Source organism: Manis pentadactyla, chromosome 2 (assembly GCF_030020395.1).
Source record: "Manis pentadactyla isolate mManPen7 chromosome 2, mManPen7.hap1, whole genome shotgun sequence".
NCBI lineage: Eukaryota > Metazoa > Chordata > Mammalia > Pholidota > Manidae > Manis > Manis pentadactyla.
Window position 1 is genome coordinate 154028787 of NC_080020.1, and position 22992 is coordinate 154051778.

A 22992-nucleotide genomic window follows, 5' to 3' on the forward strand; every position below is an offset into this window, starting at 1 on the left:
CATAAATTATCACAGCATCCTATCCTTATTTTACCAGTTGAGTGAAGCAAAAAAATTTATTTTCCTTTATGGACCTTTACCCTTTCCCACTAATAATATAATTTTCTTAAATATTACCTCTATATTCATTTAGAATCACATTAGGTAGTGTCAAAATATTTGCTTCCATCATCATACATAATTTTGGAAAATCAAGAAAAGAAGGAAAATACATTGCATTTTTGCTGTGTTCTCTCTTCCTTTTTTCCCAAGGTTCCTTTTTTTTTTTTATCATTTCTGTTTAGAGAACTTCCTTTATTCATTATTTTAGGTTAGGTCTGCTGGCAATAAGTTCTTTCCTTTTCTTACATCTGAAAACTTCTTGATTTCTTCATTTTTTAAAAATATTTTCACCATATGTAGGATTCTGAGTTAGCAGTTCTTTTCTCGGTGCTTGAAAAATATTGTGCACTTCCTTCTAGTCTCCATGGTTTCTGATGAGAAATCTTTTGTCATTCAGATTGTTGTTTCCCCCATAGATAAGATGTTGTTTCTTTCGGCTGCTTTCAAGATTTTTTTAATTTTCTCTTTCATTTCTGGACTTTGATTATACAGTAATGTGCCTTGGTGTAGATTTCTTTGTGTTAATTTTATTTGGGGTTTCTAAACCTCTTCAATCTGAAGTTTTATATCTCTTGACAAATTTGGGGACTTTTTCAGCCATTATTTCTTCCAGGACTTCTTTTTAGCCCTGTCTTCTTTCTCCTTTCATTCTGGGAATCCAATGAGATAAGTATTAAATCTTTGAATATAGTCCCACAGGTTCCAGAGGCTCCGTTGATTTTGTTCAGCCTTTTTCTCTTGTGTTGTTCAGACTGAGTAATTCCTGTTGTTCCATCTTCAAGTTCACATGTTCTTTTCATACATTTTGCTGTCAGGCCTATCTATTACATTTTTGGTTATTGTACTTTTCAGTCGTGAAATTTCTATTTGGCTCTTCTTTATATCTTCCATTTATTAGCTGAAACTCTATTTCTCTGCTGAGAATTTCTACTTTTCCATTTGTTTTGAGCATGTTCATTATTGCTCATTGAAGTATTTTTATCATGGCTGCTTTAAAATATTTTTTATCAGATAACTCTACCACCTCTGTCATCTTGGTATTGGCATCTATTGTTTTTTTCATTCAGTTTGAGATCTTTCTAGTTCCTGAAATGATGAGTGATATTTTATTGAATGCTGAAGATTTTGGATATTATGTTATGTTCCTTGAATCTTATCTAAATCTGTTTTAGTTGGCTTCTTTTGACATCACTTCAATAGAAGTGAGGTTGTCTCCTTTTTACTTCCAGGTGAGAGTAGAGTCCAGGTTCCCCACAAATTAAAAAAATTTGTCTTTCATGAAGAACTGTTACCAGCTAATAGCCCTTTTTCCTTTTGTCTTTAAGAAATACGTTCTCACTATGTGCTCCTTTCAAATGTTGAATGTGAGGCATCATTTCTTCAACTGTCAATACCTGTGAAATGAGAAATTAAAAATAATATGCATGTATACACACACACACACACACACACACACACGGTTACATGAATTTTGCTTGCTTGGTGAAAACAGCAAGGTTAGGGAGTACTCAATGCCCTGGATTTCACTAGTAGAGACCCATTCCCAACCCATCACCAAATAATTACAAGCCCTTGCCATCTCAACTTCTCATTTCAGGACCTAGTTAGTTTCTCTCATGCCAGTTCTCTTTTTAAATGTGCCAGCCAAGCCCTCACATTCCTAAAATGCTTTTTGTTTCTTTTTTAAACTTCTTGGTACACTCCTCATTCAAAAAAACAAACATCTGAGATTGCAAACATTTCAAACATTTGAAATCCCTTCAAACAAGCATTCATTCAAACAAACACTCTGCATACTAGGTTCGGTGCAAAACCCTAGAGAAGCAGAGGATAGGGCTCCCCACCCAGCGTGCTGGAACCCGCTGTGGAGATTTTCCCATGTCCCAGCCTACCAGAGGCTTGCTGAAGAGAAGGCAGGCGGGGGCACTACAGTAAAAGCCCAAACTGAGGATCAAGAGTCTAGACCAGGGTCATCGGTATTTCTGAAAGGGGGATCTATTTGCTGCATTGCAGCTGAATTTCTTCTCTCTGGAAGCCACAGCCAACCCATCCCAGAAGGAGGAGACCCTGCCTGGCTGAATCACAGGGAAGCCAGTCTCCCCTAAGGGACCTAGTGGTGGGTGTCCTCACCACAAATGGCACTCTTAGATTTCTTTGTTTTTCTTACCCATTTTTAAATATCTATGCCACAGAGCAGAAATGCCTGCCATTTTGGACTCACCGACAATTGACCTGGCTTTCTGTCTGATCATTCTCTCTTCGTGTTCTAGTTACTATTTCTCCCCTTTAGGGGCTGGATGTTTAGATGCACGGACTTATTTTGAGACCCAGGGGTATCTAGGGACAGAAAAGGGCATATGTAGGGCCACAAGAATGACACTGTGCTGGGAGACTTAGGGTGCCATGAGGGGCTGTGGCAGTCACACCCTCCAAGCCATTTGGTTTACCAGCCTTGGTGAGCTGGGACACACAGAGCAAGACCCCACAGCCATGCCATTTTACACCCCAAATGGCAAAACTATACAGATGGAAAATAGCGGTTGTCAAAGCACAGGGGTGGGTGGAGGCTGGGTGCAACTGCAAATGGGTAGCACGGTAAGTTCTTTGTGATGATGAAACAGTTCTACATCTTGATTGTGATGACAGTTACACAAATCTATATAGGGGACCAAACTGCACAGAACTATAAGCACATGTGTGTGTATACACACATACAACTGAGTGCATGTAAAAGTTGATGAAATCTAGTTAACAGCACTGTACTGATGTTGATATCCTGGTTTTATATTGCATTTCAGCTAAATAAGATGTTGCCACTGAGGGAAACTTCGCATGATGAAGAGGTCACTTCGCTCTTCATGTATTATTTTTGTAACTTCTGTAAACACTATTAGTTCAAAACAAAAAGAATTTTTTAAAATGTAAATGCCAGGGCACACAGCAGTACAGATCAATCTTAGTGATAATATTTCAGTGAAGAAAGTAAATCACAATTATTATATTGTTTTTATAAAAATAAAACAAAAATAAATGATTGACAGAAATGAACTAAAACAAAACAGAAAAGAAAAACAAAGAGAAAATAAATACAGAATTGAATATAATGGTCAAAGAGGCAGTCAGGGTGGTGGGTTGTAAGGTGTATCATTTTACAAACATCTATCCCAGTAAAGAGACTGATGGCTGCAGGGTTATTTTTACTCCTTTACATTCAAAGCTAAGCATCCATTGCCGAAGGGTGGGGGTCCCAGTGCATCTCACCTGGACTCCTGTGGCCATGTCCACTGTGGAGAGGACTTTTCCCACAACAAGACTTCAGCTGACAAAATTCTTTGTTTTCTCTGCCTGAAAACACAACAGACCCAATGTCAAGGTTTCCTTATGGTTTTCAGACCTTTCAGATTAATGTGTTTTCATAATAAGTGTATATTAGTTTTAAAATTAAAAATCAAAACAATAAAAGCAATTATTTTTAAATTAAAAACAATCCCATCACCCTACTGACACAGCCTAAATGTTTTCATCTTTGTTGAATCTGACCACAAGTGAAGCCTTCACAGACTATTCTGACACAGTAAAGTCGGCTACACCAGCTCGGAGGCCAGGCCCCAGGCAGACTGCCGCCTGGCCTCACGTGGCCCTAACCAAGTTTGTTCCTCCCTCCCTGGAGCACGATGCTGCCACGAGTCTGGGTTCTGCTGTGCGACAGCAGCGCACACCTGGCCCCAGAACAGGTGACCACCTTAATGTGAAGATAGGATTTGGAAAGTTTGGGAACACTTTGAATATAGGAAAAGCAATATTCTTTCCTTTCCTTTCTAACCACAGGCCATCTCAGTGCCGTAATCATTTAAAAAACATGACATCCGGCTGCCCTTTGTTGCCCTCTTCTCTCACCATCTGCAACAGCCACAAATTCCAAAGCTCCGTGAGCATACTCTTCTCCTTCAGAGAAATGAGACCAGGCAAAACATTGTCGCTGTTCTATTTTTAAAATTCAGAGGCAGGCGGCATTTCCTTAAGAGGTGGTGGCCCCTAAGTATACAAATTGCAATTATCTGTTTGTTGGAATCAATGCTTATCTCCTTATTCACCATTCTCTTCTGAGATCCAGCCAACAAAGCTGGTGCCTGCTGCCTGTGTGCGTGCGTGCAAGTGTGCATGTAAACTGACCCACCAGCGGTGGGATGATAACCACCCTTCCTGGATGACTCTGTTTCCACCCTGGCTTAAGCTTGCTCCCAAAACACACTGTTTTCCCCTCCTGTAGACTTCTGAAGTGTTTCTCTCAAGCATTGATTTTTATCAAACAGTGGACTGTCAAGATTTATGACTGTTACTGTGGCTCCAACCCAATGCATCTTGTATTGATTATTTCCTAAAATATCTCCAGGCCTGAGCATGAGCCATTGCATGGCTCCAGCTTTTACACTGGAGTTAGTTACCAGCAAATAATAAAAAACAACTGTAACAGATATTTGTGGACTTTTTTGGAGGGCTCCATGTCCTCTGTACTGCAGATCCTCTCAACAACCCTCCATGAGAGGCTAAATAGGACGGGTTATAACACAGGGAAAACTCTAGGTTCAGGGAGGTCCAATCAGGGCCATCTTTAAGTGTAGAGGAAAGGCAGAAATCACATATTCAGATCCCGCATATAGAGGTCTCACCCCCACCCCTTGCTGCCCTTCATTGTAATTCTAGAGGAAGCCCCAGGACTCTGGACAGCCCAGACTTTATCACTGGGTCCACCCCTATTTTGTACCACCAGCCTTGTCCCCAGAGAGCACCTGACTTCAATGTCCTGGTACCCAAGTAATGTTCCTGAGAGTAACCCCACCCCACATCATCACAACAACCGTTCCTCACTGTCAGTCATCAGCTCTGGCGTAGGCACACCTAAACCACCAGAAGTCAGTCCCTCAGAATCTCCAACTGCTCTTAGTTTTTGTCATAGTTCATTTTCTCCATTTACACTCTTGAGGTAGGAGTATGACTTTATCATTAGTGATATCCAACTGTGGTCATTTTTAATCACCAGTTTGAAATAAATCACAATCATGTTTGCTAAAGACTCAACCCCAAATTTGGCAATCTTGGAGCATTATAAATTGTCCATGATTATTTTCCTTCCCCAGTGTCTGCACAAGACATTGATCTTGGCTACTGGATCCAACAGGCAATGCCAACAGGAGTTAGCCATTAACCCTCTGATGCTGATTTAAGCATTCATTTGGACTGGTCCATGTCGATGAGTCAAGCAAATGTTCCAGAACTAAGACTAGGCTTAGTTTAATTGACTGCCTTACTATCATGTATTTTTAACATCTTCTCCACACATTAATTCTCTTTTATCTTCCATTCTTTCACTTCTGATCCATTCGTTGTTCTTAATCTAAGAATGTGTAATATTGACAAGGTTCCCTCTCATTCCATTGGCAACATAATGAATTGTCTATACTGATAATGATCAGTCAGTAATCAATGTGTTTTTTGGCATACATTTTTACAGTATTTCTAGGGTATCCATAGGTGCCATCTTTTAGACTTGGTATATTTAAACCAAACTCAATTCCCATATCAGAAGGTTGGTTTGTAGTCGTTTTACATGATAATGGTCCCATAAATGTGTGGAGAGTATATCCAGCCTTGCATTTGGTCCTAAACTATACGCCCTGCTATTCATATCTCTGCTTGATAAATTCAATCTCAAACAGAAGGAAGGTAGTTTTCCCTAAAGTAGCCCCCATTTCTTTGTGGAGCACTTAATGTATCAGACCTTTGTGATGTAGTATTCTGTTACAGAATCAAATTCTATTTGATTTTTGGTTTCATAAGCCCAGAGAGTCTCTAAAAAGCCTATCTTCTTCAACTAAACTCAACTTGATTCAGCACTGCTGAAGTGTCTGTAATCTGAGCTGTCTTCCCTCTGATATTAAAAGACCACTCCCCTGGCATCCCTTTGGCAGCCCCCATTAGGTGCCCAGCCAAGGGAACTGGGCAGAAAGAGGTCCCCGATCATACTTTCCTAGTATCAGTCCTCAAACTGCTTCTTCTGTCTTCTGGTTTCAATTTTCTATTTTAGTTATGTCTTCTCAGTCTTACTGAATACATGCCCTCTGTTATAATAGCCTCAAATTATTTCGGAAAGAGGAGTCAGAGTGAAATGTACAAATAAAATTAACAAACGGGCTTTGAGGATTCAGCCATCTGAGGCCTGCTCTCAATGAGACTCTTGCCAGTGGGCCAACCAGTCCTGACCCTCCCTCCAAAAGAGAACCCAAGTCTGACCACTTCTGCCATCTCCCACCACCATCGTGTGCCTGGACTAGCACAACAGCCTCTCAGCTGGCCTCCCTGCTTCCACTCTGTCCCAACATCAGACATTATCCTTATTATTATTATTATTAAACCTGACATACAGTGAAATGCACAGAGCTTAAATGCATGAGCTCTAGTCAATTATCTGTGAAAACATCATGCCAATTAAGGTTATAGAATGTTCCCATTCCCTGCAGAAAATGCCCTCCTGCCCCCTTTCAAGGAGTCCTCCCCCCCCAGAAGAAACCACATTCTCTTTTCCTCACCATCCATTAGCTTCGCTTTACCTCTTCGTGAACTTGCATAAATCAAATTGTACAGTACGTTCTCTTCTGTGTCCACCTTCTTTCATACAAATAAGGCATCCATGTCATTTTATATATGAGTGCTTCATTATTTTTTATGACTAACTAGTTTTCCATCTACAAATATTCCACAATTTGTCCAGTCTCTTGCTGATGAACATTTGTGTTGTTTCCATTTTGGGTTAATTATGAATATACCTGATCCAAGCATTCACATACAAGTCTCTTGGGGATGTGTTTCCATTTCTCTTTTGTAATCCCCAGGAATGCAATTGCTGGGTTGAAGGTAGGTTTATGTTTAATATTATAAGGAACTGACAATTTGTCAAAATGGTTGGGCCCCTCCTGCCAACAATATATGAGAGTTCCAGTTTCTCCACATCCTTGTCAGTATTGTCAGTCTTTTCCATTTTTAGCTATTTTGGGATGTAATGTCATCTCATTATGGTTTTAATATAAATTTCTCAGATGACTGAAGATGCTGAGCACATTTTTATATGCTAGTTTGCCATTTGTATACTTTTAAAGTACCTATTTAAGTTTTTTGCCTATTTTTTAAATTGGGTTGTCTTTTTACTATTGAGCTCTAGGAATTCTGAATATATTCTGGATACATATCCTTTGTACCCAGACATACATTTTTCCAGATATATGCACTGGAGATATTTTTCCTACTTTGTGGATTTTCCTCTTATTCTCTCAATTACATCTTTCTATGAAAAACAGTGTTTAATTTTGATAAAGACCAATTTGTCAGTATTTTGTTTTACAAATTTATCGTTTGGGGGGAGCCCTAAGAAAACTCTACCTATCCTAAAGTCAAAAGGACATTTTCCTGTAACTTTAGAATTTGTAACTAAACTTTGTAACTTTAGAATTTGTGTTTAAATGTATATCTAAAATTATGCCTGTGTGAATGCATATAGAAAAATGGTTAACTTTTTTCTAAACCAAGTTTAACTAGTTGTTCTAGCTCCATTTACTGAAAAAACCTTTCTTTCCCATTGAATTGCCTTGCAGCATTGTCAAAAACCAACTGATCATACATGATTTGATTTCAGGACTCCATCATGTCGAATTAACCTGTTTGTCTTTATGCCAGACCCACATAATCTCAAGGAGCTTTCTGCTAAGTCTTGAAATCTAGTAGTGAGAGCTCTCCAAATCTGTCCTTTTTCAGAACTGCTTTCACCATTCCACGTCTATTCCATTTCCATATATGTTTTTTAAATTAGCTTGTAAGTTTTGATTAAGGCACTATAATATTTTTAAAATATGCATCATGCTAGGCTTCCCTCATTCCCCTTCTTTCCACCCTAACCCACGAGTGTGAAAACTCTTCAGTGATTCCAGTTACCTTTGCAATAAAATCCAAATTTCTCACTTGGCCTCCACATCTGACCCTTCTTATTCTCTTCAGGTCCCTTATTCTCTGCTGATCCCTCCAGGGGGCCACGCAGTAGGGTGCCTGAGCAGAGTGCTGGGAGAATTCCGTAACAAAGGCTCTTTGTACCACTGTGCTTCTATTCCCCCCAGGGAAGCCCAGACAGGAAGGATGGCTCTGTCTGAGAACATTTTTCTCCTTTACTATAGTATTCTGACAGGTTAGGATTTTCCAAATGCTTGCCTTAAATTTAATACCTATTCTCTTGGCACCACATACTGCCTAGCAAATTCCTAGTCGCTTTGGAAATTCTTCTGAGTATTAGTGTAATCACATAATTTATCATTATTGACAGCAAGTAATGATGAATATAACGTATTGATGTTACCAGCTTGATGTATAGCTTACTTTTATAGTAATGGGAAGTGCATTTTTTTACATTAATTTTAAGGGAAAATAGTGGTTGACCTTGTATCCTGAAACTTTGCTGAATTTATTAGTTCTAATATTTTGTGTGTGTGTGTGTGTGTGTGCGTGTGTGAAATCTTTAGGGTTTTCTACATATAGGATCATGCCATCTGTGAACAGAGGTAGTTTTTACAACTTACCATGCTTGATTTTTAGCCACAGCATCTACAGCCATCTGACATACTATAAAGTTACTTATTTATTAGTTTATTGTCTGATTCCTCCCAGACAAAAATGCACACTCCATAAAGACAGGTATTTTTTGCCTGCTTTGTTCACTGCCTCTTGAACAATGCCTGATTTTATTGAACTCCTACTATAGTACTATACTATACTATAGTAGGTGTTCAATAAAAAGTTGTAAAATGCATCAATCCCCTCACCTGGCATACAGAAGGGACTTAGCAAATTATTAGCAAGTAATAATTATTATTTTTAAAATAGTATTTCATTGCAAGAATAATAATTAAGCCTTAAAATGAGAAGCTGTCACCATGCAGAATGGTTTATAGTGCAATAAATAAACAAAACCAAGATTCCAGCTACACTGGAGTCCCTGGGTAGGTCCCGACTCACTCTCTGGCACACCCTTTCAAGTAATCCCTGTGGCCATTACAGATGATGACTCAGTTCAGATACGAATCTGCACAGAGGAACTTCTGTGAACAGGCCATCCTGGCCTGTCATCTCTGCTCAAATCCTTCACGCACCCCGTGGAGCCAGGGCTGGCCTGGCCAGAGTGTTGGCCAAGTGGCCAGAGTCCAAGTTGTGGAGTTGGAGCTGGGACAGGGACTCCTGCCAAAGGCAGCATGCAAGACAGAGCCAAGGGCAGCCTGTCACAGCCCACTAGGAAAAGCCTGGGTTCCAAGAAAAACAGAAGCCAGAGCACCAAGGGTAGAGCCAAGGCCAGGGTGTGGGGGCCAAGAGCTGAAAGTAGGTTAGGAACCAGAACTGGGACGGGGCAGGGGAGGTGTGCTTGGTCATGCTCTGCAGGACCACTCGGGGCTGGCACTGGTGTTTGTGGGCCTGGGCAGGATGGGCTGGCGTAAAGGACCAGTGGCAGGGGAGACTTCCTCAGCCTCTTGGCATATTCCCTGCTCAGCTCCTTTTCTGCAAACCAAACTGAATCAATGTATTTGCTTCCTGGGAAAGGCTGCTCCTTTTCTCATGGGTTAATTAGCATTGCAACCCAATTCCCATTTGCTGATGCCCTCCAAGGTGAGCTGACCTTAGAGTTTTATTCCATTTTAGATTTGATCACCTACCTGGTACTGTCTAAACATAAAAACATTTAAAAACCATCCCAAACTGAGACTATCTAAAATCCCAATCAAAATAATAGAGAATGATAATAAATATAAAGCCCCCCACCTCCTTCCAATTCCCCTCCAAACTGATGTGAAATTGGGCTTCCTGAGAAAACTGGATGATTTAAGTCAGTGGTTCTCAAAATTTATGGTCTCTGAACCCCTTTAGATTCTCAAAAATTACTGACATTACCAAAGAACTTTTGCTTATGCAGATTCTACCTATCATTTTACCATAACAGTAATTAAAACTGAGATGTTTTAAAATATTCATTTAAAAAGTAACAATAATCATCCCATTACATGTTAATATAAATAACATAATTAATGTTATTTATATTAACATTAACATAACATGTTATTAAATTAACATAACATGTTAATATAAATTTTAAAAGCAGATGTTTTAAAATAATTATTCATTTAAAAAGTAACAATAATAATTCCATTACATGTTAATATAAATAACATAATTCTTACAAAAAAACTGTAATTTCCAAACCAAAAAGCAATCAGTGAGAAGAATGGCATTGTCCTGCACTGTTACAGATTGTTTGAGCATCTGGCTTAATAAAAGACAGCCGGATGCTCCTCTCTGCTTCCGCACTCCATCAGTCACCATGGGGTTGTTTGGGTTGAAGTTTAATGAAAATCTGGTGTCATGCACTCAGGTAGTTGGACATCTACTCTTCAAACAGTACCTGAAAGTGTCTTGGGCCCCTCCAGAGGTCCTCAGACCATACTTGGAAAACCACTGGTTTAGAAAATGATGAGGCTCCCATGCCCACCACCTGTTCATGCCCTGAGGCTGAGGGTGAGCAGAGCTCAGGATGGGAAAGAAGACAGGGCAGGGAGCTATCATGGAGCGGGTGCTTCATTGTCCTCCCATCTGTCCCCACGCCTCACCACATTTGGCCAGGAGCAGCCTGACCCCACCTGGCTCCCTCCTCCCAGGGGGAGCAAATGCTGAGATGGAGCATTCCTATGAGTCATCCCTGAACCACGACTGGCATAGACCAAATGCTGAAGGGGAACAATTTGGGGGAGGCAGCATGGGGGACTTGGAAAGGGCAGCGCAGCAGTACTCAAGCGAGGATGCACAGATCACCTGAGATTTAAATGCTCCTCTGACCAGGCTGAGAAAGGCCCAGACAGCAGGAGTTAGGGAAGTCCCCCAGGAGTGCAGCCAGGCACCAGAACCACCAGATTGAAGTGGGCTCAGGAAGTAGACCACCTGGGTTTGAATCCATGTTCCACCAGTTATATGTATAACTCACTACCTAACTACTCAGCTTCCATTTACCCTTCTGTAAAATGGGAATATCATGCTAGCTATTGTGACTATGAGGTAGGAGCATCCATATGTTCTTAGCACTGTGACTGACATAAAGTCAGTAAGTTTTGAGCTGCTGTTATTGGCTATGGTGATTTGGGTGCAGGTCATCAGCCTCTGCCAGCTTCCAGGGGCCAGCGACTCAGAGGAAGCTGCCACACACACAAGACAAGGCACCCAAGGGCAGGCCACAGCTGCAGTCCTAGCACTGCTCAGAGTAGATGTCCCACCTGCTTCCTCTCTCGTCAGGAAATACAGGGTGTCAGTGACTTCCCCTGCCCACAATCCAGCCCCGCAGGAATCCGCACAGGGCCAGCAGCTGGCTGATGCACAAATGTGATGTCACTGGAAACAGGTAGAGGAGTCGACCAGATGCACTGATGTGCTCACACTGTGTGTACATGTGTGTGTGCACACCCTGTAGTCAACTCAGATACTCTTGTTTCCTTTTAAAATTATTAGAACATTTCAAATCTAATGCAGATGGCAGAAGGGAAACATAAGAGTGGAAATATTTTAATGGCTTATTCTTGGCCTGTGGACTGTCCATAGAGACCTGGAACAAATGGGGTTCATTCCTCACTTGTCCTCGAGAACACCATCATTACTCCATACACACTGCGTTCTGCCTGGGAGCCCAGAGATCACCCACAGAAGTTAACAGCAACACAAAACGGGGCAGGGAAAGCTGGAGGGACCTGGAACACTCTGAACAGGCAGTGTAGCCATGACTCCATGTTTCACTAAGAGGTACAATGAATCATGTAATACTTCTAGAATTCCTGGACATGGGTGCTCCCCCAGTGTTTGCAGGGTGGAATCTGAGAGCTTTCAAACACTCTCAGTGCTGCTGAGTTTCAGGACATCTGCCCGACACGGTGAGCCTGCCACACTGATGACCGGGCAGCTGGCCGGCCTTCCGGCTCCGTAGCTTTTTTGAATTCACACAGAGAAGTGCCAAACAGGCATTTAATTAAGTGCAATAACTAACAGAAATGAACTGGAGGGACCGTCTAGGGCCAATCCTGTGCCTCCTGGAGGAATTATATCTAATCATCCAGGGCAGAGTCCCTGGACGGCCTAAGACCACGAAGGGAACCAGGAGAACAGGAAGATAATTGGATCCAGGGCTCAACAGCTTCATCAGGAACATGATTACACAGGCTAATCCTCCAGACTCAGTGGGTCACGCAGCCATTAGTAAACCTCATTAAAGGATCAACCCTCACATCCGGGTCTTGAGTATGGATGTAAAGTTAAGCCACAGACAAGTTGGGCTGATTATGGGAGGAGACTGGCCATATGTCAGGATGGCACCTTCCAACCAGCCCCAAGCCAGATGCATTTGCAGGCCAGACTGATGGAGAAAGTGACTGAAAGCAAAGAGGGTTTGGGTTTTTTTTTCTTCTTCCTTTATTGGTTGCTTCCTCAGCTCTAAATGTATGTTGAGAGGCAGCCTCCTAGCTTGCAAATCTACCTTGCCAGACTGCTTGGTGTGAAATTATTTTTTAGGCTTTGCAGCATGCATCACTCTAGTTTTCCATCCACACACTCTCCATCTGAGTATGGCAATACCACCTCCTTGTCACCTTGGAGGCGGCTACAGTCTCTCAACAGGAGGTGAAAGCTCTGCCTATAATTCCTTGCTGACAAACCAACGCCGAGTTCTGTCCTTGCCTCCTCCGGACAGCCAGCCAAACGGGGTCATAGGGTGTTAGCTATTCTCAAACAGGGACCTTAGGCCCCCCACTGGCTCTGATCCACACTACACAGAGGAACCAGCCCCCAGAGGCCTCCTGAATGGGGAAGAGCCTCAGCGATCCCTCCACAGACTACGCTGGCCAGAAAGGGGCCAGGGCCCCTGCAGGAGAGGCCTAGCGCCTCCTCTAAAGCTGAAGCTCATCACCAGTTCAGGCCCGCCCCCCATGGTGTCTCACCAGGAGGGTTTTCATTTTCCCTTACTTAAGTGTTAGGATTAAGAAGGCCACGAAGCTGAATGGAGTGGACCGAGGTTTAAACTTGGCTAATATATGGCTCCTAATGCTAGCACCACACAAGAATCCTCAGACCCATCTTTCTTTCCTTTTTTCTTTTTAATGAGGTTACACTGACTAAAATAATTTAATTAAATTTAATAGGGCACTTTTCAGCAAACAGCTCATACATTTTGGACAAGTCTAACATGCTTTAAAAGCCTATAAGATGAGTTAATTTCACTTCTCAGATATTTGAATTTTTATGCCCAGGATATTTGTTTTGTGAACAAATATTTCATTACTTCTCCTGTTTCCCCTATTCCCTAGCCTCTGAGCTTAGGAGGAGTGAATGTGTGGGCCAAGGTAAGGGGTCTATTAGGGTAACGGGTGGTGGGGCAGAAAAGGGGCAGAAGAGGGCATCTGCCGTACTGAGGATACTGTCAGTTTGCCCCAGGACAAAATAAATATCCTTCCACAGGTCACAGAAGCAAACAAAACCAAAACCTCTTTCTCTCTGTCTCCCTTTCTTCCTCTCTCACAGACACACATTACAATACAGTGACAATGACACTTACCTGTTCCTGAATTGCACATTTTAACACAGGTAGACCCATGATAAACTTCACTCTCTGAACTGTCAAAGCTCTCATTTCATCAAGACTTAGATCATAACTGTCAATGACAGATACAAAATGGGCATTAACACTCTGAATTGCTGGTGACTCTGAGAAGAGCCTCCAGACCTAGGGACCTGCTATAAGGAGCATCTTTGTATCTCTTGTTAGATACTGTGTGTCAAAGTAGGCCTCCTGTGTATGTAACATAGGCTGTGTGTTCAAAACAGGGGGGAGCAAAATGGGAGGCAGGAAGGATTTCCTGACAAGACGATCTTGAAACAAGGTTCCAACATCTCTACAGGAGTAAAGGACGTTTTCATGGTCTGAGATGAATCAACAGCAGCACTTGAGGAGATGGGGGAGAACGGACTGACCTGTGCAGTACAAGGGGTGGACTATGGCGGCCATAAGGAGGGTTGCTCAGGGTTTCCTTTAAGAGAACCTGCAGCAGGGAGCATCTTCCCCAAAGCCTCCAGCGGCCATGCCTTGGAACGTACTGTGGTGTTCACACCAAGGCTACTTTTCTCTCCCACTGTTCCAGCTGGTGACGGAGCACAGCCAGGCTCTACAGTCAGGCCATTCCTGCCCAACAGACAACTCTGGCCCAGGGAGCCCCTACCGACCCACTGAGACTCCCCCACCGCTGCCCTGCCCCCTCCTTCTCTCACCGCCAGGTGTCAGCCTGCCCGCACACATGCTGAAGGCTCCGCCCACCTCCTCCTGCTCCCTCCCGTGACCCTTCACAGATGCTGCCCCCTAAGTTGCTTGCATATCTAGTCCCACCTTGTGGTCTGCTCCTCAACAAACCTGACTTTGCTTTGATAAATTAATTACTAAAACTTAATTTATACAAAGTTACACTTTAAATAAATTATATTTTTAAATAAAGGTAATAAATACTCAAAGCTCATCACTCCCTAGTTATTTTATTATTATAAGCTCTTCAGGCAGAAGTACTGTAAGGAAAATAAAGGACTTCCAATTCTGCCAAGATGTAATATCCCCATTCCTCCCAGATCCTCCTTCTACCAACTAACAAACCCTGGACATCACACAATAAACAGGCACAGGAAGACTGAAAGGTGCAAAAAGAAGTCAGACTATCCGAGGGAACTCAGGACCTGAGGAATGACATGGCAGCAAATTCTCTGGGTTTCCTTATTGCCTCCCATCTATGCCAGACAAGACACTGTAGAATCTTCCAACCCAGAATCTCCAGCAAGCACAGATAAAAAATACTCCAAGAAAAGTTCTCCCTAGTTGAAGAGTGCCAAAAAGGCCTGGAGTTGCTGGGCAAACAATAGACCATCTTTGGGAGTGTAGGTGGGGAGCTGACCACCAAGCAAGTGGCAGCAAGGGCATGCAGTGTGATTCCAGGCATCAGTGGGGCCTCAGGAGGCTTTCCCCACAAGTGGGCGACTGGGGAGCTTGCAAAGATGTGGGCTCGGCTGCAGGTTTGCTTCTGCCTGATTCAACGGGAAGCTCTGGAGTATAAATGCACCTCGGAGTCGTGCACTCTATCAGTCCATCATTCCCAAGGAGCAAGCAGAACCTCCCGTGTTTCCCAGAAAGGGAACTTCCATGGGTCTACGATGATGGCAAGGAGGTTCAGCTGTGAGCTGGTACCAGTCAACATGACAGCAGCCGAGAAGAGGGCCAGGCCTGGTCAAGTGATGGGGAGGGGTATTAACATCAACAGCTATAGCAGCTGACCAGATAAGTTAGAAACCCACAACAGCAACAAATTAAATAAGGAAAAGATAACAAAGAAAAGAAAAGCAGAAAAGTAATCAGAGAACAGAAAAAGTGCAATCAATAAATCCAAATGCTGGCTCTTTGAAAACAACCATCACAAGAGATTATTCTTAAACATTGTTCTGGAGGAGTTAACCAATGCGAATAGGCAAGAGAAGGAAATTGGAGAAACCAAAATTGGAAAGAAATATGTAGAAATATCACTATGTACAGATTGTACTGATGACCCCCATGCTTCACCTCTCCTTGATCCCTGCCCTTTGACACTGCAGTTCACATGAAGAGGCAAAGTCTATTTCCCTACCTCTTGAATCTGGGCTTGGCCATATGACTTGCCTGGGCCATTAAGACATTGGTAGACTTGAGGGAAAAAAACAAAGGCTTGAAAAGGTTCCTGTGCATTCTCCTTCCTCTTGCTCCTCTACAACCCCATGGGAACATAATAGAGCTAATTTAAGAACATACTCAGTCTAGTCTGCTGGGGTAGTAAAATGTAAAGGACACGAGAACAGCACAGTTGTCTCAGCCAATGCCATCCTAAGCCAGCCTACCTCAAAGCAACCCCAAACTATGTACAAGAGCCCAGTCAAGACCAGAAGAACTGACAAATTCATGATCAATACTAAACGTTCAGGGCTTTGAACTACTAAATGTGGCATAAGAGCTAACAGATACAATATGACTGTATCCCTGGACGACCCCAAAACAACCAACTAGAAGTACTACACAATAAGAGTTGGAGGCTACACAACTGAGAAAAGTCAACAGATTTCATATAGATACATAAACAATCAGAAAACACATGAGAGTAAAGATCTTCCTGGCAAAAGTATTAAAATAAAAGAAAGATATATGGAAGAATAAACTTTTAAAATGTACAGAAAGTATACAAAGAAAATGTTAAATCACTCCTGAAGAGAAGACAAGTAATGACTCTATAGCATCTTACTATGCTGATGGATAGGGATTTACGTGGGGTGGGGGAGGACTTGATAATATGGGTGAGTGTTGAAACCACAATATTACTCATGTGAAACCTTCATAAGATTGTACATCAATGCACAATGAGATATCACCTCACACCAGTAAGGATCACCACCATCCAAAAGACAAACAACAACAAATGTTGGAGAGGTTGTGGAGAAAGGGGAACCCTCCTACACTGCTGGTGGGAATGTAAATTAGTTCAACCATTGGGGAAAGCAGTATGGAGGTTCCTCAAAAAGCTCAAAATAGAAATACCATTTGACCCAGAAATTCCACTCATAGGAATTTACCCTAAGAATGCAGCAGATCAATTTGAAAAAGACATACGTACCCCTATGTTTATCACAGCACTATTCACAATAGCCAAGAAATAGAAGCAACCTAAGTGTCCATCAGTAGATGAATGGATAAAGATGTGGTACATATATATACATGGAAGAAAATAAATTCTACCATTTGCAACAACATGGATGGAGCTAGAGGGTATTATGTTCAGAAATAAGCCAGGCGGAGAAAGACAAGTATCAAATGATTTCACTCATCTGTGGAGTATAACAACAAAGAAAAAACTGAAGGAACAAAACAACAGCAGACTCACGGAACCCAAGAATGGACTAACAGTTACCAAAGGAAAAGGGACTGGGGAGGATGGGTGTTAAGGGAGGGATAAGGGGGAAAAAAAAAGGAGGCATTACTATTAGCAGACATAATGTAGGAGAGGCGGGCACGGGGAGAGCTGTACAATAGAGAGAAGACAAGTAGTCCCTCTGTAGCATCTTAGTATGTTGATAGACAGTGACTGTAATGGGGTATGTGGGGGGAACTTGGTGATGGTGGGAGTCTAGTAAACATAATGTTCCTCATGTAACTGTAGATTAATGATACCAAAATTAAAAAGAAATAAATAATAAATAACAGGGCATAAAAGTATGAATAATTATCAGGAAAAAAGACAGTTCTTCAATAAGTAAGAGACACTCAACCCCACTTATAAGAGAAATGCAAATTAAAACAATACTCTAATCTAATCTTTTGTAAAGACAAAGATAAAAAACTGTAACAGTGTGGATACGGGAGTGGGGACACAGGACTTCTCTTAAATCTTTTTTCCACAGAGAAATTTAGCAAAATCTATCAGTTTTTTGGATTTATATTCCTTTTGCCCAGCAATTTTACTTTTAAGAATTTATCTTATAAATTCACATATATGCAAAATGCTATTTGTTCACAGATAGTCTTTAAGGATAACAAAGTATTAGAGGACAAAAAATGTCTATCGATCTGGGTCTTGGCAAATAAGTTGTGGTGTGTACACATGACAGAATACCAAGAAGCTATTTAAAATGATGGGCTGTTCTGAATGTACTTACATGTAAAAACTGACAAAATATAAAGCAAAATACTAAAAAGTCAATGTGGTATGCTATCACTTGTACTTTAAAATAATTATATTCACATACACACACACACACACACACAAACGCTTGCCTACACACCCACGGGATGGGCGAGGAGAAACCACTAAGTGTGAAGCTGCAGTGAGCATTCTCCCCTACCTGCCTCTTCAGTAGTAGCTGGACAGTCTGTGTTAAAAGCCCTAAAAATCTTGTTTCAGCCCATGTAATTCCACTTCTAGTAATCCATCCTGAAGTACTGAAAAAGCTTTCTATTCACATGTGTCCAAAGACTTATTTATACTCAAGAAAAGTTGGAAACAAGTACCGTGTGTGTTGGCTGTGCCATTTAATAGTCCTCAATTCTGGGCAGAGAACCACAGAGAAGAGAGCTGCTCAGGAAGAAAGCCCAGGAGGTCTTTAGAGGCTCTTGACTCTTCAGCTGAGTAATGACCAATGCATGTATGTCAGGCAACTACCAAGAAAATGCCAACAGAAAATATTAGAAGGAATAATATCTATAGTTCATACAGGTGCAAGAATAATGCCTGTTATTAACAACTAGAAAGATAAATCTCATGATTTGGAGCCCTCAATGGAAAAATCAGAAGAGTTTTGCTTCAGTAGTATGAGGGAAGAAAAACAACAGCCTTGGACTGGTCCCACTTAACCAGGCTTAATAGCAAGACATGATAGAATAAAACTGTCTCCAAGTGATTTAACCATATCCTAAAAATAGTTCAAAAAATGTTATAGGTATGCAGTATATCTAGCACTCAATAAGATAAAATTCATAATGTCTATCAGCCAATCAAAAATTACCAGGCATGCAAAAAATAGAAAAATAAGACACATAATAAGAAAAAGCAATGAATCAGAACTGAATTGGAAATGACACAAGTGACAAACTTAGTATACAGGAGATTTAAATGATCATTATATGTTTATTCCATATGTTCAGGAAGCTACAGGAATGGTTGAATAGAAGTATAGATGTGGAATATACAAACAAAAGTCTCATACCAAATTTCTATTGATTGAAAAAATTCCATTTCTGACATGAATAATATACTGGATGGGATTAACAGTGGACTTGAACTTACACAAAATTAATAAACTTGAATGCATAGCAACAGCAACTGTCCAAAATGAAACACAGACTGAAAAGAGACTAAAAAATATAAAAGAAGCAGAGCACCAGTGAACTCTGGTACAGCCCCATTTTATTTGAGTCTCTATAGGATAGGAGAAACAGGGAATTAAAGAAAAAAAAATGGCCAAAATCTTCCCAATTTGATGAAACTATAAACCCACAGACCCAAGAAGCTCAATGAATCCCAAGTACAAGAAACAAGGAAACCATATGAAGGCACTTTATAATTAAACTGCTTAAAACAAATGGTAAAGAGAAAACCTCAAAAACAACCAAATAAAAAAGACACTGTATGTGGAGGAACAAAGATAGTGATGGCAGAACATTTCTCATTAGAAACAATTATAAAGAGGGAACAGCAGAGGAACACCTTTAAAGTGATGACAGAAAAAATCTTCATCCTGTAAGTCTTTACCCATTAAAAATATCTTTCAAATAATGAATATGAGAGGATTAGTGTTTCTGGAAATTTGAATTGTACGGAGATGAATAATGAATAAGCAGAATTTGGTAGAGAATAAAAGTAGTGTGAAAGGAAAACTTTTGAAACATACAAAGGCTAAAACAATTCACCAGTAGATTTGCACTACAAAAAATGTTGAAGTCCTTCAAGTAAAACAAAAGTGAGGCCACATGAAAATTTCTATCTAAACAAAGGAATGATGAGCATAAGGGCAACTATATAAACATTAAATTTCACTATTAAATCTCCTTAAAATAAAATCAAGTGTTTACAACAACAAAATAATAATAATAATAATAATAATTCTCAGTTCTGCTGTACAGAAGAAAACAAATGGATGGAGGGAACTTAGGACATGTCAAGTACAGAGAGTAAACAAGCATGGAGCTTGTAAGGCATGTTTGTTACAAATGAAGTAGAACACATATGGTCTAAACATAGACAGGAAGGGATCGAAGAACCAAGTGGTCACCTAGTACTCATGAGTACCCAAAATTGGCCACCCACTGCTGGTACCCATTCTGGATCAAAGCGTCTGCCTGGAACAGGGAAAGACAAGCTCTTGATACCCAAGAGGGGCTTTGACAAGAGACAAGCCAGGCATGCTTGCCCCTGCACTTCTCCAACAGTGCATGTGGGTATGGGCTCCAGGCCCCTTCCATCTGCCAAGTCCTGATGCCCATTCTCAGATCTACTTAAATTACATTTACACAGTTTGAAATAACACAAGCATTGTTAATATTAATTGAAAAACAAAATCTAAATATGAACAGGATGTAATTAAAAATATCCAAATTTTATTGAAGGAAAAGGTTTCTTTATAGATTTATGTATATACTTAAGGAAATGCACTAAAATATTACCAAGTTATCTCCAAGATATATATATATATATACACACACACACATGATCTTTAAATTTTTTTATATTTTTCATATGTGTTACTTTTGTAACCTGGACAAATTATAAACTCTTAAATATGCACAGGGAAGTTCAAGATTCAAGATGGCAGTGTGAGAGGTGAGACAGGGAGGCCTCCCAAAACCACAAATAGCATGAAAATGTAGTTAATTGATACAACTAACCCTAAAACAGCAACAGGAAAGAAGGCTGCACCTGACTACAGGCCGACCTCACGCACAGAGCGGACCTCACCCAACAGGGAAACTAACGAAGGCCTTGATCCAGCGGGACCCGAGCCCTTCCCCCGCCCCAGTTCAGCGGGTGGGATGAAGAGAAACGGGGTGGGGAAAGGGGTGGAGGCCAGGGACTGCTCAACACCCGGCCCTGTGACTCTGCTTTGGGAGCAGAAACCTACCTTGTGTGGTGCTCTGGAGGATGGGCAGCTCGACAGGCAGAGTTCTTGAGAGAATGAGATTCCGGCCGTTTGTGGAGAACAGGATCCCCACACGGTCGCTCTGGGTCACTGGAAAGGCAGGCTGTCTGAGAGGCTTCCTTGCAGCGAGAGGGCTGCTGAAGGGGTGGGGTTTGCACGCAGCAAGCTGAGTGGGAGAGGGTAGAGTCTGACGAGATTGTCTGCGGCACTCTGCCCACAGCAGGTTGGGAACTCTGGGGAGCTTCAGGCGCTCCACCCACTAGCTGCCTGCTCAGCCCCAAGGGCCGCACTGTGACACGCACCCTGCTGCGCCTCCCTCCCAGCCTGCCGGCACCGGTTCGCAAACCGGCATTCACTGTGCTGGCGTCAGGCCAGCCAGAGGGAGGCCCCGCCCACCACAGCTAGAGACGCCCAGCACAGAGACTTACACCTGTGTGCTCCGCCCACTGGCTGGGACACCGCAGACAGGTAGCGCAGATGCAATCAGGAAACAGATCTCTCCTCCCCCCAGGCAACAGCTCAGCTCCCCTACGCCCCCAACCTCACTTTACGGGCTGAGCAGCTCCAGAGACTGGAGCTTCTGAGCACTAGTGGGCACCTCACAGAAATATGAAATGTCAAAAGAACATGGTTCAGACCAAAATCTCACAAACCCCAGAAAAGGCCCAAATGAAACTGAACTCACCAATCTGCCTGAAAGAGAGTTCAAAATAAAAGACATACGCACCCTTATTTGATCGCAGTACTATCTACAATAGCCAAGAAATGGAAGCAACCTAAGTGTCCATCAGTAGATGAATGGATAAAGAAGATGTGGTACATATACACAATGGAATATTATTCAGTTATAAGAAGAAAACACATCCTACCATTTGCAACAACATGGATGGAGCTAGAGGGTATTATGCACAGTGAAATAAGCCAGGCAGAGAAAGACAAGTATCAAATGATTTCACTCATCTGTGGAGTATAACAACAAAGAAAAAACTGAAGGAACAAAACAACAGCAGACTCACAGAACCCAGGAATGGACTAAGAGTTACCAAAAGGAAAGGGACTGGGGATGATGGGTAGGAAGGGAGGGATAAGGGGGAAAATGGGGCATTACTATTAGCACACATAATGTAGGGGCAGTGGGGGCACGGGGAAGGCAGTATATACAGAGAAGTAATCTTTCTATAGCATCTTACTATGCTGCTGGACAGTGACTGTAATGGAGTATGTGGTGGGGACTTGATAATAGGGAGAATATAGTAACCATAATGTTCAAGTAATTTCACATTAACGATATCAAAATAAAAATAAATATAATTTTTAAAAAATGTTCATCTGTAAGTTGGCTTCTGTCTCTTTAAGAAAACAGAACTCTCAAGTCCCTGAGTTTCAATCTTGAGGAGAGCCTCGAGCCAGTTCAGTTGAACTTCAGTTGCGGACGTTACAGGAACTAATCTCTGAGAGTTGTCTGTAAACGTGAAGCTTTCAAAGCTGGCTAATTGATTACTTAAGGATCAAGAACGATAGATTGTGTGGAGGTTTGTTTCCCTTGTATTGGTTTGTTACTTTGTATTGACACTTTTCAGTTAACTCAGCAACACTAACTATGGTATTTTAATGATGAAAGTTTTTGTGAAACGGTTGAATGAAATTTAAGTAAGTTCAGAAACAACATGCCTTCAACTCTCACATTTGACAAGTCCATTCAAACTGGACAGCAGTCAGATGCCATCTGTCAGTTTCTTCCCTCTTCTTTCATTAAGCTTCCCTCTTCTTTCAAAAAGTATTGACACTTTTCAGAGACTGCTGGTCATTTCTAGTTACTAAGGAGGAATTTCATGCCTCACCAAGAAGCCTGTAAAAGTCATACTAGCATACACGTTTCATTTGTACTGGATAATATTTTAATGTATTAGATTACAATTTTTTTGAAGCATTGTTGATACACAGCCTTACATTAATTTCAAATGTGTTACCACATTAAGTCCTCACCCAGCACTAGTGCTGTTACTATCTGTCAACATAGGAAAATGTTACACAATCATTGCCTATATTCTCCATGTTGTACTACCATCCCCGTGACCAACTTACGTTTTG